Source organism: Vicugna pacos, chromosome 12, assembly GCF_048564905.1.
Source record: "Vicugna pacos chromosome 12, VicPac4, whole genome shotgun sequence".
NCBI classification, from domain to species: Eukaryota; Metazoa; Chordata; class Mammalia; order Artiodactyla; family Camelidae; genus Vicugna; species Vicugna pacos.
Genome location: NC_132998.1, coordinates 30,052,196 through 30,065,216, shown reverse-complemented (window position 1 = coordinate 30,065,216; position 13,021 = coordinate 30,052,196). Strand labels below are relative to the sequence as shown.

The following is a 13,021-nucleotide window of genomic DNA, read 5'->3' as shown; positions in this document are numbered from 1 at the left end:
AGTATAAGTTCTCAAAGGGAATAAAGTTTTAAGGAACATACAATCAAATCCTTGATATTATAAAAGAATTTATATTATGATATAATCTGAGGCTATAAAAAGTGTAAGACTTGTAAAAGAATGGAGTCAGAGATCTGAGTTAAGACAGAGAGTTTATCTTGGAAATACTTTCACTTTAAATATTCTAAGTACAGAATAGAAAGTTGTTACAGTTAATTGTAGGTGAGAAGAGAATGACTATTGAATAGATTTCTAGTGGAGATTGAAATGGATGGTTATGTAAATTGAAAGGGGATATTTCCAAGGCACCAATTATTAAGCCTCCTAATACTAAACTTTTTATCTAGCATTTGAAAAATTTTGACCTAGAAATTTAAGAACATGTAAGACTTCCTTCATCAATTGTTGTTTCCTCTGTTAGAACTCATTAATGCTTAAGAGGATGGAATTTAGAAACAGCCCAATCTGGATTTGAGTCCTGTCATTATCACTGAGTTGGCGCCCAATAAACTCCAAGATTCTTTTTTTTTTTTTTTAAACTCCAGGATTCTTACCTGTAAAACAGAACTAAAAATCCCCATCTCATGGGGTAGTGCTGAAGATAACACGAAATGCAGATAAAGGGCTTAGTTCAGTGCCTGGGTCAAGGTTTCAAACACTCAATAAATATTAAATATTGCAATCATCATTATTGTTTCTTCTAGGCAGAAATACGGAAGTGAAGAACCATTGAAAAATTCAAGCAAAGAATACCAGTTGTTAGTCACTTATAATTTGGAATTGAGGATTGAAATCAGGTTTTATTTTCATCTGTTTTTGTTTTCCTGATTTTAATTTAAAAACTTGAGGAAGCCCCTAGAAATAACTGATCGATCACTTTTGGAGGATGTCTTTTGGTGCTTTGTGTGCTCCATCTGGGTTGCAGCCGCTATTCTATCTCCTTGACAGACGAGGAGGTCACTGAGGTTAAGTGTTCTTCACAACGACACCCAGGTCTATGGCAGAGTTAAAGTATGCCCCAGATCACATAACTCATTCTCTGCTCAAGAATCTTCCCTAATCCCTGGTGCCATTTGGGAATAGTTTCAAAGGCATTCCAACCACAGAATCATGCCAGTGCACTGGTTATCAATTATTTTGTTGATCCTTTAGCAAATCCTCAAACTGATTTTTCTGCCCTCCTGGGACACAGATCACAAAGCTGACCTTAACTGCTTTGGCATTCTCTGTCCACTCCCAAGGCACACAAAAGAGCAGTACGGGGCTGGTGATTTACTGTTTTCCCACGCAGGTCATGGTCGAGCCTAGACAGATAGAGAAGATCTGTCTTTAATGAGAGAAATGTACCATTACTTGGTCATAAATTCAACTTAATGGTAATTTTAGTAGGGCGGCTTGCCCAGGGTTTGTAGAAACACAGATCAAAAATCCCAAATTCCAGGCATATCCTCCTAGAAACTCTTTTGGCAACTCCATTCTCTTTGCTTTTTAAGGAAATCAATTTCCCTAGTTATAGTCCCTAGTTGCTTAGGGTAGATTTGCACAGGGTCTAGAATCACTGTGGCAGCAGAGAGTAGAGTGGGTGGCATGCTGCTCAAATTTTTTTTGCCAAGCATTAGGCCTTGACTTCAGTCGTCAAGGAGGCACAAATGAACTGACGCACAGATTCGGTATACAGCCCATAACAGTAGTTTGCAGTAAGAATATTCAGACAACTCAGTCTAAGAAAAGACTTTTTTAAAAAAAATTCAACTCTTCATGTCCTTGGCCAATTCTAAACCAGCTAATGCTGGTCATTACCCCTCTCAGATCTCAGAATAAGTTTTTAATCTCTGCAGAGTTGACTTAGTTTGAGTTGCTGGGTTAGAGGGATGTGCAGGGTATATTCAGGCACCATGCTACCAGACACCCTGTCACATTCTTAGAAGTAGACTTGAATGTACACACTTTCATCGTACCAACTAGCATCTTCTTTGGGGCTTAATTATTCATATGTGTTGCTTTCTACTAAACTGTGTGCTCCCTGATGTAGAGGGACTTCACACCTGAATGTGTTTCTCTAGCTTCTAGCCCAGTGCCTGACATGTGACAGATGCACAGTTAACATTTGTTGAATGAACAGAAGTATGCATGAATGAAGTTCATGCCTTTCTGGTAAGGTCTGACTTTTAAGTCAGAGAGCCTGGTAATGGCCATTTCTTTCTATTTTCAGGATGATGTACATGGCTAGGTGAGACAGTGCTCCGCAAGATAGTGGAGAGAAAACAGAAGTGAATATAACTGCTTCCCATGGTAGGGCAACTGGAGTATTACTTCATTCATTTGAACAAATATGTATAGATCACCAATACAGTCAAAAAATTAACAACAGGTACTGAAGAACATTCAAGATGACTAGGAACCAAAGAGCTTACAATTTAGTTCAATATTCAGTGTATAATTTTATCATACATTATTTTTTCCTAATACCATAGATCTGCTCAGAGAAATTCTAGTTCTCCTTCTCTGATTTTGTTTTGTAGCTGAGTCTACCTACACTGCTCTCTTCAGGTGTAGAGGGGAGTTTAACTGGCACTTGATTTGCATTGTTATTCACACATCTAACATATGGGACGGTCAGGTTTAGAGCAGAAAGGGAGGCCTAGGCCACCTAGGGGATGGCATATTCTTATAATCCTATAACAAAAGGCATGGAGAGTTATCACATTGTCCACTTTTAACTTACACAATATTATGTGTAAATTATATTTCAGTAAAGCTGGAAAAAAAGAATTCAGCAATGATAATAACAAAAAGGCAGTGGTTCTCAAACTTGAGACCAGGAGGTCTTATTAAGACACAGATTTCTGGGCCCCACCTCCAGGTTCCCAAACTATGCAGATGCTCTAGGACCAGCTGATCTAAGATAAGACCTGATACTTACCTTCTACTAAGTCTTCTTCTCCCATTCTCTTGTATAACCCCACAGAGTGATTCTATTTGTATGGTTTTTTGTTTTTTGTTTTTTTGTCAGGGTAGCCCTGAACTGGGGTAAAAAAAAATCGGTATGAATTATTTTGTAGCCATTTGTTAGAGACCTGTGCAGATTTTTCATGTTGGATATCTTCCTTTTGACGTTAGCCCATGAATTTATGGGCTGTGTCTCCTACTGTTAGTTGGGAATAAAAATAATGATAATATGAATGAAAGAAACACATAAACCTTTTGGTAACAGAGGGATGCATACATGTGAAGCATTTTATTCATGCTGTTGGCCTTGTGTGAATAACTATGTGAAAGGATGAATTTAACATTAGTCCTTGGATTCCTTCTTCTTTCCCTCACCTGCTCTGACTAGGAAAATAATTGTGGTTTCAGTCTAAATGGGGGTATACCAGCCAGGTCTTTCTGTCTTCTAAATAGCTCCTGTAGCCAAGCCAAACTATCTGGCTTTCTGATTAAACAGCTTTTATAAAGTGAAAATAATATTTTCCTAAGAATCATTTAAGATTATTTTCCCCTCTCATGATGAAAGGCTTATCTAAAAGCCCAAACTTCATTCAGGATTCTTCCCCACTCTTTGTTGTCAGCCGTCCTTCCCTGACCCCACCCACCCCTCAGACAGCCAGGGATTTAAAAATATGTTGGAAGATTTTGATGGTGTCTGCAGAGTAGAATTACGTTCCTCTGTGTAACATTTGGACTCTGAGCAGACTGTGCTATCTGCACAGTCTTTCTAGCTCTTTGTAATGAGTTTCACGATATTGTTTTAATTGTGGCACAGCTTAATCACTGGCTGTGCACAGATTATGCCACATAGTTAAAATAATTGTGGGGATTTGATAAGATAATGCTTTGAATTCGAATAATGCTTTTCCAACAGGCTCCACACTTTAAAAGGAGTGAGAGCAAAGAAGGACAAAGAAGGACAGCCAATCGATGCCATCTTTGGTCATTTTCTGTATCTTGTCAGGGCTGACCATGATTTTTATATATATATATATGTATATATATATAGACACACACACACACACACACACACACACACATTTATTTATTTCAGGTCATCTTCCACCTGCCCAAGGAAGTGTTTTATCCAGTACTCAAAGATTCTGAATATAGTGTGAAATGATACATACCCTGTTTGCCAGCTAATACTGAATATAGTCTATACAACTAATAACCTTGGCAAGCCTGTATGGATGCATTAGTTTTAAATCCAGTCATTTGTTTACATAACTGATGGCTACTGGCTCCATCAGCAGTTCTTTACCTTTAGAAGAGTGCAATCTGAACATAAATCTTTCTTAGAACTACCATACAATTTGTATGTTTAATGAACATCTGTTCATTCATTCATAGTAGTGTGCCTACTATGTGCCAAGGGCTGTACTCAAGTCTTATAGTAAATAAGTTAAGCAAAATTTCTACCCTTATGGCCCTAATATTGCTAGATGTAAGGGAACTGACAATAAACAACCAAATGGTGATTTCAGATATGATTAGTCCTGTGAAAAAAATAAAGCAGGATTGAGGGATAGAGTAACTTCAATGGGGAAATTTTAGGTAGCTTAGGAAATATCTTTTTCAGAAGCTGACATGTGAACAGTGTCCTGATGATGAGAAGGAATTTGACATGAGATGACAGGGAAGGGAAATTCTAGGCATAAAGAAGAGAGAAATCATAAGGGGCGGAGTCTATGATGAGCTTAGGGATTCTCCGAAAAACAGGTGGGGCAGAAGGCCTAGAGCAGAGTGACTACAGGGTAGTGTTGTTGGAGCTGAGATGAGGCAGAGGCCAGGGCAGAGGACTGTGCCCCAAGGCAATTAGATTAGATTTTAAGGTGATGGTAGTTCGTAAAAAGTTCACATTACCTGAGCATATTTTTGAAAGATCACTCTAGTTGAGGAGATTAGATTTTATAGGCAAAAACTGAGATAGGAAAACCAAAGGTATGCAAGACTTTTTTTTAGACACATTGAGTTTGAGTTAGATAATACATAGACAAGTGTGGAGTCTGATAGACAGTTGAAAATGTAAATCTAGAGCTCAGGTGATAGGTCAGAGTTGGAGATGTGTATACACATTGAATTTATTGCCTAACCTGGATCTTGGGCAAGTGGGGAAATGAGGTGCTGCAGAGGAACTATACATCATTGCCCTAGCCTAAAAGAGATTTTTTTAAATGTTATTTTTTATGCTGTGCATAATGAATAATAGAAGGTAACACAGAGTTTGAATTTAATAAAAATTTTTTGCACACTTTATTTGTTTAATAGCACGCAGGCCAAAATCTAGATCTTCAAATAAGACTTATCTTTTAAAGGAGCCATATGGAAGTACTAGCTAATTGATGTGCTGCCATTGCTTAGAACTTTCTTGGAGTGATTGGGGTTCTCTTTTAGATTTGCTTTTGTCACACAGGAAAGTCAGCCTAACTTTTTCATAAAATTATATCTCATTTTTTATTGAAAAATAGCACTAGCTTGAAAATTCATGTTATTGGACTTAAAATATTAAAAAAAAAAAAACCAACCTAAATGTTTCACCAGAGGGAGATGACTTGACACCACTGATGATTTTAAAATGACTTTGTCATTTGCTTTGGCAATTCTTAGAACAGTGTCTGGATATGTTTGGAGCAATAAGGGGTAATTGGAATAAGTATACAACTTCCCATGTGATAACTTTGAAGGAAATAGTGTTTATTTAGATTTGAAGTTTTGGTCTTATTTATTCATTGATTCATTTACACACAAAAAAATTTATTATCTGCTATGTTCCAGGTGGTTTTCTAGGGAGTGAAAAGACAGTTACAAACGATAAAAAGAATCAGACAATGCTAGTTTTCAGGACTGTATTTTTGGCCTAAAGGATTAGTATACCTTAGCCATCAAAAATCCCATTTTTGCAAATGGCTCAATTAATCAATTTGTTGAAACAAAGAAAAACATTCAAATGAAGGAGTAAAATTTAACTTTGCCTTTGCCTCCCTCATCTGTTTTCCTCTTCCTATCATATTTCCAGAAGCCTAGCTCTCAACCTCTGATTTTTAATCTAAAGTGATCCATTCCTGAATGCTATAAATACCCCCTCAGACATGGAGCACCCTTTTATTTTTCTTCCTCCGCTATTTTGTTACTAGGAGGTGTTGACAAATCTCTGGAATAAGATTTTGATATGTTAATTCATAGTAAGGTGTAGATGATTTGATGCTGATTTACTATAGCCTGAATTTTTATTTTAACAACAGAACAAGAGTTAGATCAAAGAAATACATCTGTAATAATGGAAATTAAAGCATTTGCAAGTAGTAAAGTGATATATTTCTTGGCCAAGAGCCTTCTCCATGTTTCTGAAATTACAGCTATACAACTTACTTGTATTGCCAAACATAATCTCTAGGAACAAGAAACTTCCAATTTCCCCTGATGCTACTATTTCTTTTTCTTTTTGAGAGATATTCCACAGCCCTCCGTGCCATGTAATATATTAGCAAAAGATGCTAATAGTTTTGCTGGAGTAATGGGCCAAATTTTTCCTTGGCCTTTGTTTAGCTGGAAGGTGCCTACCCCCTGAACTGGGGCTCTCCACCACCATAGCTCCTTCAGCCTTGTGCAACATATTATTACAATCAGCTTCACTTGTTCCCAGTTCTTTCAGCATCTGTAGTGGCAGCTGGCACATCTCCCACTTCATCAGGAAGTGCATTCAAGGGTATCCGGCTAGAAAGTTCCCCCAGCAAGCACTTCTTCATATTGCAAAATGAAGAAGCAAGGTTTCAGTTGGAGGTATTCATATCTGGGGTCAAGTAAGGTAGAGTAAAGTTAAGGAGCTCTTCCATCATCAAAGTGTCTTCATCATGGGTGAGACCAGTGGAAAAAAAAATCCATTCTTTTTTTTCTAGTAGACTGGCATTCCTTTGACCCCAGTTTTAATCAGAAAAGGGATGAGCAGCATTATGCAATTGGCACTGCCCTTGTTTGTTTTCTGAATTCTCAAAGAGAATTGCTCTCATACCATGGGTTTCCCTCAAGATCTACAATTCTGATTTCCATGGTTCAGTTTTGTATGGAGTTTTCTGTGTTTTGCCTTTGGACACCCATATCTCTCTTTCCAGCAGTTAATAGGAAAATTCCACTGTGCCAATTGTGGTTTTGCTCTCTTTTTTTTTTTCCTGTGAAAACAACTGTTACTGTCCTCCACCTGCCTTTGCCTCCAATATTCTGTACTAATGTGTAATTTTATGTCAAAGAGGGTGGTGATGATGATCAACACATGTCAGAAATGTTTGAAAACTCTTCTGGTTAATTAGAAAGAGCTATACTTTAGGAGGCTTAGCTCAAGTGAAAATAACTGTGGCTCAGAGAACTAACTCCTCTTCAACATTTTCTCCCTGAAAAAGAGCTTTGGGACAACATCTCTCAAGGTCATTCTTTTTTATTTTTTAATTTATTAGTATGCAAGGTATCTGGTAATCATCATTAGAGCCAGAAGTATTGCTAGCATTCAGCAGTCTTTGGCAGATATTGAGATAGATATGTCTCTTGAAGAAAAATGAATTGAAGTCTGGTATGTTTAAGGAAGCTAAAAATTATTCAGTACTTGCTTTGTGCCAGGCAATATGCTAAGAAATTCTACATGTATTATCTCATGTCATAAAGTCTCAATTTTTCTGTTTATTACAGTCATCCTATGGTTTCTCTGGGGGATTGGTTCCCAGAACCCCACCTTCCCCAGTGACACCAAAGTCTGCGGGTATTCAAGTCCCTTGCACAAAATGGCATAGTATCTGCATATAACACATGCACATCCTCCTGTATACTTTAAATCATCTCTACATTCCTTATAAAACCTAACACAATATAAATACTATGTAAATAATTGTAAATTCAATTTAAATGTTATATAAATAGTTGCCTATGTGTGGCAAGTTCAGCTTTGCTTTTTGGAACATTCTAGAATTTTGAGGGGAGGACTGTTTTTGATCTGCAGTTGGTTTAATCCCTGGATATGGAACCTATAGATATGGAGGGTGACCAAAACTGGAATATAGATTCTATTTAGTTTTAATCAAATCTTGTTTTTATTAATTTGGTCTGAAATGTTACCTGTGTAGTTTTTTTTTTAACATTTTTTATTGATTTATAATCATTTTACAATGTTGTGTCAAATTCCAGTGTTCAGCACAATTTTTCAGTCATTCATGGACATATACACACTCATTGTCACATTTTTTTCTCTGTGATTTATCATAACATTTTGTGTATATTTCCCTGTGCTGTACAGTGTAATCTTGTTTATCTATTCTACAATTTTGAAATCCCAGTCTATCCCTTCCCACCTTCTACCCCCCTGGTAACCACAAGTCTGTATTCTCTGTCCATGAGTCTATTTCTGTCCTGTATTTATGCTTTGTTTTTGTTTGTTTGTTTGTTTTTGTTTTTTAGATTCCACATATGAGCGATCTCATATGGTATTTTTCTTTCTCTTTCTGGCTTACTTCACTTAGAATGACATTCTCCAGGAGCATCCATGTTGCTGCAAATGGCATTATGTTTTCGGTTTTTATGGCTGAGTAGTATTCCATTGTATAAATATACCACATCTTCTTTATCCAGTCACCTGTTGATGGACATTTAGGCTGTTTCCATGTTTTGGCTATTGTAAATAGTGCTGCTATGAACATTGGAGTGCAGGTGTCATCCTGGAGTAGATTTCCTTCTGTATACAAGCCCAGGAGTGGGATTCCTGGGTCATATGGTAAGTCTATTCCTAGTCTTTTGAGGAATCTCCACACTGTTTTCCATAGTGGCTGCACCAAACTGCATTCCCACCAGCAGTGTAGGAGGGTTCCCCTTTCTCCACAGCCTCTCCAGCATTTGTCATTTTTGGATTTTTGAATGACAGCCATTCTGACTGGTGTGAGGTGATACCTCATTGTAGTTTTGATTTGCATTTCTCTGATAATTAGTGATATTGAACATTTTTTCATGTGGTTTTTGATAATTTGTATGTCTTCCTTGGAGAATTGCTTGTTTAGGTCTTCTGCCCATTTTTGGATTGGGTTGTTTATTTTTTTCTTATTGAGTCATATGAGCTGCTTATATATTCTGGAGATCAAGCCTTTGTCGGTTTCACTTGCAAAAATTTTCTCCCATTCCGTAGGTTTTCTTCTTGCTTTATTTCTGGTTTCCTTTGCTCTGCAGAAGCTTGTAAGTTTCATTAGGTCCCATTTGTTTATTCTTGCTTTTATTTCTTCTAGGAGAAAATTTTTGAAATGTATGTCAGATAATGTTTTGCCTATGTTTTCCTCTAGGAGGTTTATTGTATCTTGTCTTATGTTTGAGTCTTTAATCCATTCTGAGTTGATTTTTGTATATGGTGTAAGGGTGTGTTCTAGCTTCATTGTTTTACATGCTGCTGTCCAGTTTTCCCAACACCATTTGCTGAAGAGACTGTCTTTATTCCATTGTATATTCTTGCCTCCTTTGTTGAAGATGAGTTGACCAAAAGTTTGTGGGTTCATTTCTGGGCTCTCTATTCTGTTCCATTGGTCTGTATGTCTGTTTTGGTACCAATACCATGCTGTCTTGATGACTGTAGCTCTATAGTATTGTCTGAAGTCTGGGAGAGTTATTCCTCCAGCCTCTTTCTTTCTCTTCAGTAATGCTTTAGCAATTCTAGGTCTTTGATGGTTCCCCTGTGTAGTTTTATGCTTGAGAGAAAGTGTATTCAGTGCTCTAGAAGAGCAACAGTGGTCGTAAATAATTTGGAGTTAATCCTGTTCATAATGTACACAGATAAATTCAAAGCACACCAACAAATGTAAATTACAGAACTAGGGCTAGTCAACACAACCACAGTGAAGTAAGCTTACAGGGCAATTTCATGAATTTGGTACTATGGTAGTCATTGGGACTATTCCTCAATATTTCCAGGCAGTGCTCTTGTGCCATATAACATATTAGCAAGCAATCCTCATAGTTAGATTGTATTTCCCCACATCTGTAACATTACGTGTGGCCACGTAACTTACTTTGGCCAATAAAATGTGAGCAGAATTGGTGACTTTCACCTTCAGGTAAAAGCCTGTAAGGTCAGTACACAAGTTGCTATCTTCCCATCCTTTATCTGTAGCGACCAACACTATTTCAGATGGGGAGGCTCTGCCATTCTGAGTCCTGAGTGAGCATCATGTGAAGCCGGATTCATTACTGACTTAATATAGCATGAGTGAGAAATAAAGTTCTGTTGTTATACAATATTGAGATTTGGGGATTGCTTGTTACTGTAGCACAACCTGGTTTATTCTAACTAATGTAGGCACCATCCATCCAGAAAGTAAAAACCCCCAAAGTCCTTTCTAAATGTGTATTCTTTTATTTTCTGAGTAGTTTAACCAGAGGTTTGAATTGACCAGACCCTTGTGATGATTAGATAGCACAGAGGTTAAGAGATCTATGCACTCTGGCTGCTTCCATTTGAATACTGGCCCTGCTACTTTCTATCTGTAAAGATTTAAATGAGTTAATTAGTCTCTTTGAGTGTCAATTTCCTCACTGGGAAAATGAGGATAATAGTAGTGTGAAATGTTTTTTATACATTATTTTATTTTACCTCACAGTAGTCCTGTAAGGTCTTGGGGAAAGGAGGATATGGAGAGTTACTAATCAACAGGCATAAAGGTTCAATCAAGCACGATGAACACACTCTAAGATCTACTGTACAATGTTGCACCTAATAATATATCATACACGTCAACATTTGTTGAGGGTAGATCTCACGATAAGTATTCTTTCTACAATAATAATTAAACAATAAATTTCAGGTATCATTTTAGTATGATCCAGTACATTTGAGACTGACTTTGTGGAGCCTACCTGTTTCAACCTGATTGTTTGGATAACTTCTAGCTCTAAAACTATGTTAAATTCCCTTCTAGCTCTAGAACTATGCTTCCATGAAATACCTTGCTTTCTGGTCCCTACTTTTCCCCAGAGTACCTTTAGTTGTGGTTTGAGTTTTGTGGTCCATATGGGAGCTGACGCTAGCAGAGTTTCTCTGGCTTAGCAAGAAATCTATCTAAAAAGAATCAATTTATTCTGCCTTAACTTTTCCTCCTTGTTCTACTCCATCATTGCTTGAAGTTGTTCCAGAATTCTATTTGACTTTGTAGTTTCTTGCTTCTTTCCAATTCTGAAATATATTTTTCTTTTTGGCTCTTGACACTGGACAACATAAATTTTCTTTTTAATGGACTTGCCCGTGTATATGGTAAATATTAGAAATATGTCAGGGAAGATTCCCCTAAGAGATTAGGCAGGTTTTTGATGGTAAGTGTATTAAGATCTGCTAGAGACACTGAAGAAGGGAGAGGAGAAAAACTTGTTAGATACACATAGACCTGAACATTATACCAAAATAAATTAAGTGCCCATATTTGCAGGAGTGTTTCTGATTTACTGTGTTTATTTACCAGTGTTTTCTCTAGGAAAGAATGCATTTTCCTCTGAAAAAGTAGTTGTCATTGACTAAAACTGTTTTGTCACATATAAAAGTGCAGTCTTAATAAGTATTTTATATGGCTGGGATCAACGACTATTGCTTTGAAATGCAGGTGCAGTTTGTGAAGCTGTGAACGGGACTGTGCAAGGAAAATGGCATTGCCTAGGATGGAGGAAATGGCCAAGGCCTGTGTCAGACGTGAGCAGGTAAAGCCAAAGTTATTTGTAGAAAAGATGATAATGGGGAGGGTGGCTGAGTTCCTGGGACAATAGCCTGAGAGATCAGGGAACTGGAAAGAGTAAAGGGCAGGAAAAATGAGCTAGGGTGGTGGGGGAGGGGAGCAAAACTGAGGCAGGAAGAGGGATGAGATCAGAGAGGATACAGAATAAAGGCAGGGCAGCAGACAAAGCCCTCAGGACCAAAAGCCAGAGAGAATCCCAGTTTGTTTAGTCCCGAGACAGGAAAAAGGACATCCTCTCAAAGAACCTAGGTTATGGGCTAGAGGGAGAAAATAGATAACAGGAAAGAACCCGGCTTCTCTAGAGACTCAAAGAGCAAGGATTGTCCCTCTGTCCCCCCTCTCTATCCCTGCCCTAACCCTTCCCATGAGATAATAGCTTAACTTAGGTAAGTGCGACAAACTGTCTGAAACGAGGTAGAACCTGAGTCCCCAAGCCAGGAGACTGCCAGGGAAGGTTTGGCAGGAAGTCCAGGGGCCTGAAGTGCCAGGCCATGCCAGGAAAGGCTTGTCTCATATTTAAAAGCATTCTTTTATCAAAAAAATGAGCATATGGAGTGGGAAACATTGAACTTCGTCTGAGCTTACCAGCAGCAAGGCATTGAACTTCAACTCTAGAAGCTGAGATCCTGAAATTCCCTCCCAGGTGGGAAAGTGCCTTGTCTGGATTTGGTGCCCAAAGGATACCGTGCAAGGGAGACAACCAGAAGCTGAGTCAGATGTGAGTGGGACCGGAGAGAAGGGGCAGAAGAGATATCAGCATCTTGTGCTGGAAAGCAAGTGCAAATGAGGCAGTTCCTTCTTTTCTGTCCAGCATTTCTCAGATCAGGTGAGTAAATCCATCACACTAAGTAGATTGTTTCATGTGATGGTGTTATGTAATTTAATTCACTGTAATATTTAAACTGATTAATCTACATTAGGGGGTCACTGATCACCCAAAGCAGATACAGGAAACGTCTTGAAAACAACCAATGCCAGACAAGGCTTCAGAATCTTCTGTCAGTTCAGTGTTATGAATCCCTACCTATTTTTGCCTTGAAGTCTTTGTGAATCCCAATTGAATCACAACTGATTTAGTCTTAGGGACTTTGATTTCCCCAGTGTGGATAACTAGACACCAAGAATCCCTTGATTTGTCTCTTTGCTTCTAAGGTGGGTCTTCTCAAATGTTTTCTGGAGGGATGACCTTGTGTGCTGTGATGTCAAACTCTTGGTTTTCTACTCATTAGTTATTATATGTCCTTAGGAATTTGCCTTGCTTACCTGAGCTTCAGTTTCCTCCTCTATAAATT

At 38.0% G+C, this 13,021-nt stretch overlaps 1 long non-coding RNA gene across 1 annotated transcript in view; it reads left to right on the top strand.

The window, feature by feature from the left end:
* The window catches only part of LOC140700186 (uncharacterized), a 38,397-nt gene extending 25,848 nt beyond the window's left edge, over positions 1-12,549 (top strand). The window contains exons 3-4 of the long non-coding RNA XR_012078478.1: positions 11,601-11,694; positions 12,373-12,549. This is a non-coding gene — a long non-coding RNA (uncharacterized lncRNA). The remainder of the gene's footprint in view (positions 1-11,600; positions 11,695-12,372) is intronic.
* The last annotated feature ends 472 nt before the right edge of the window (positions 12,550-13,021 follow it).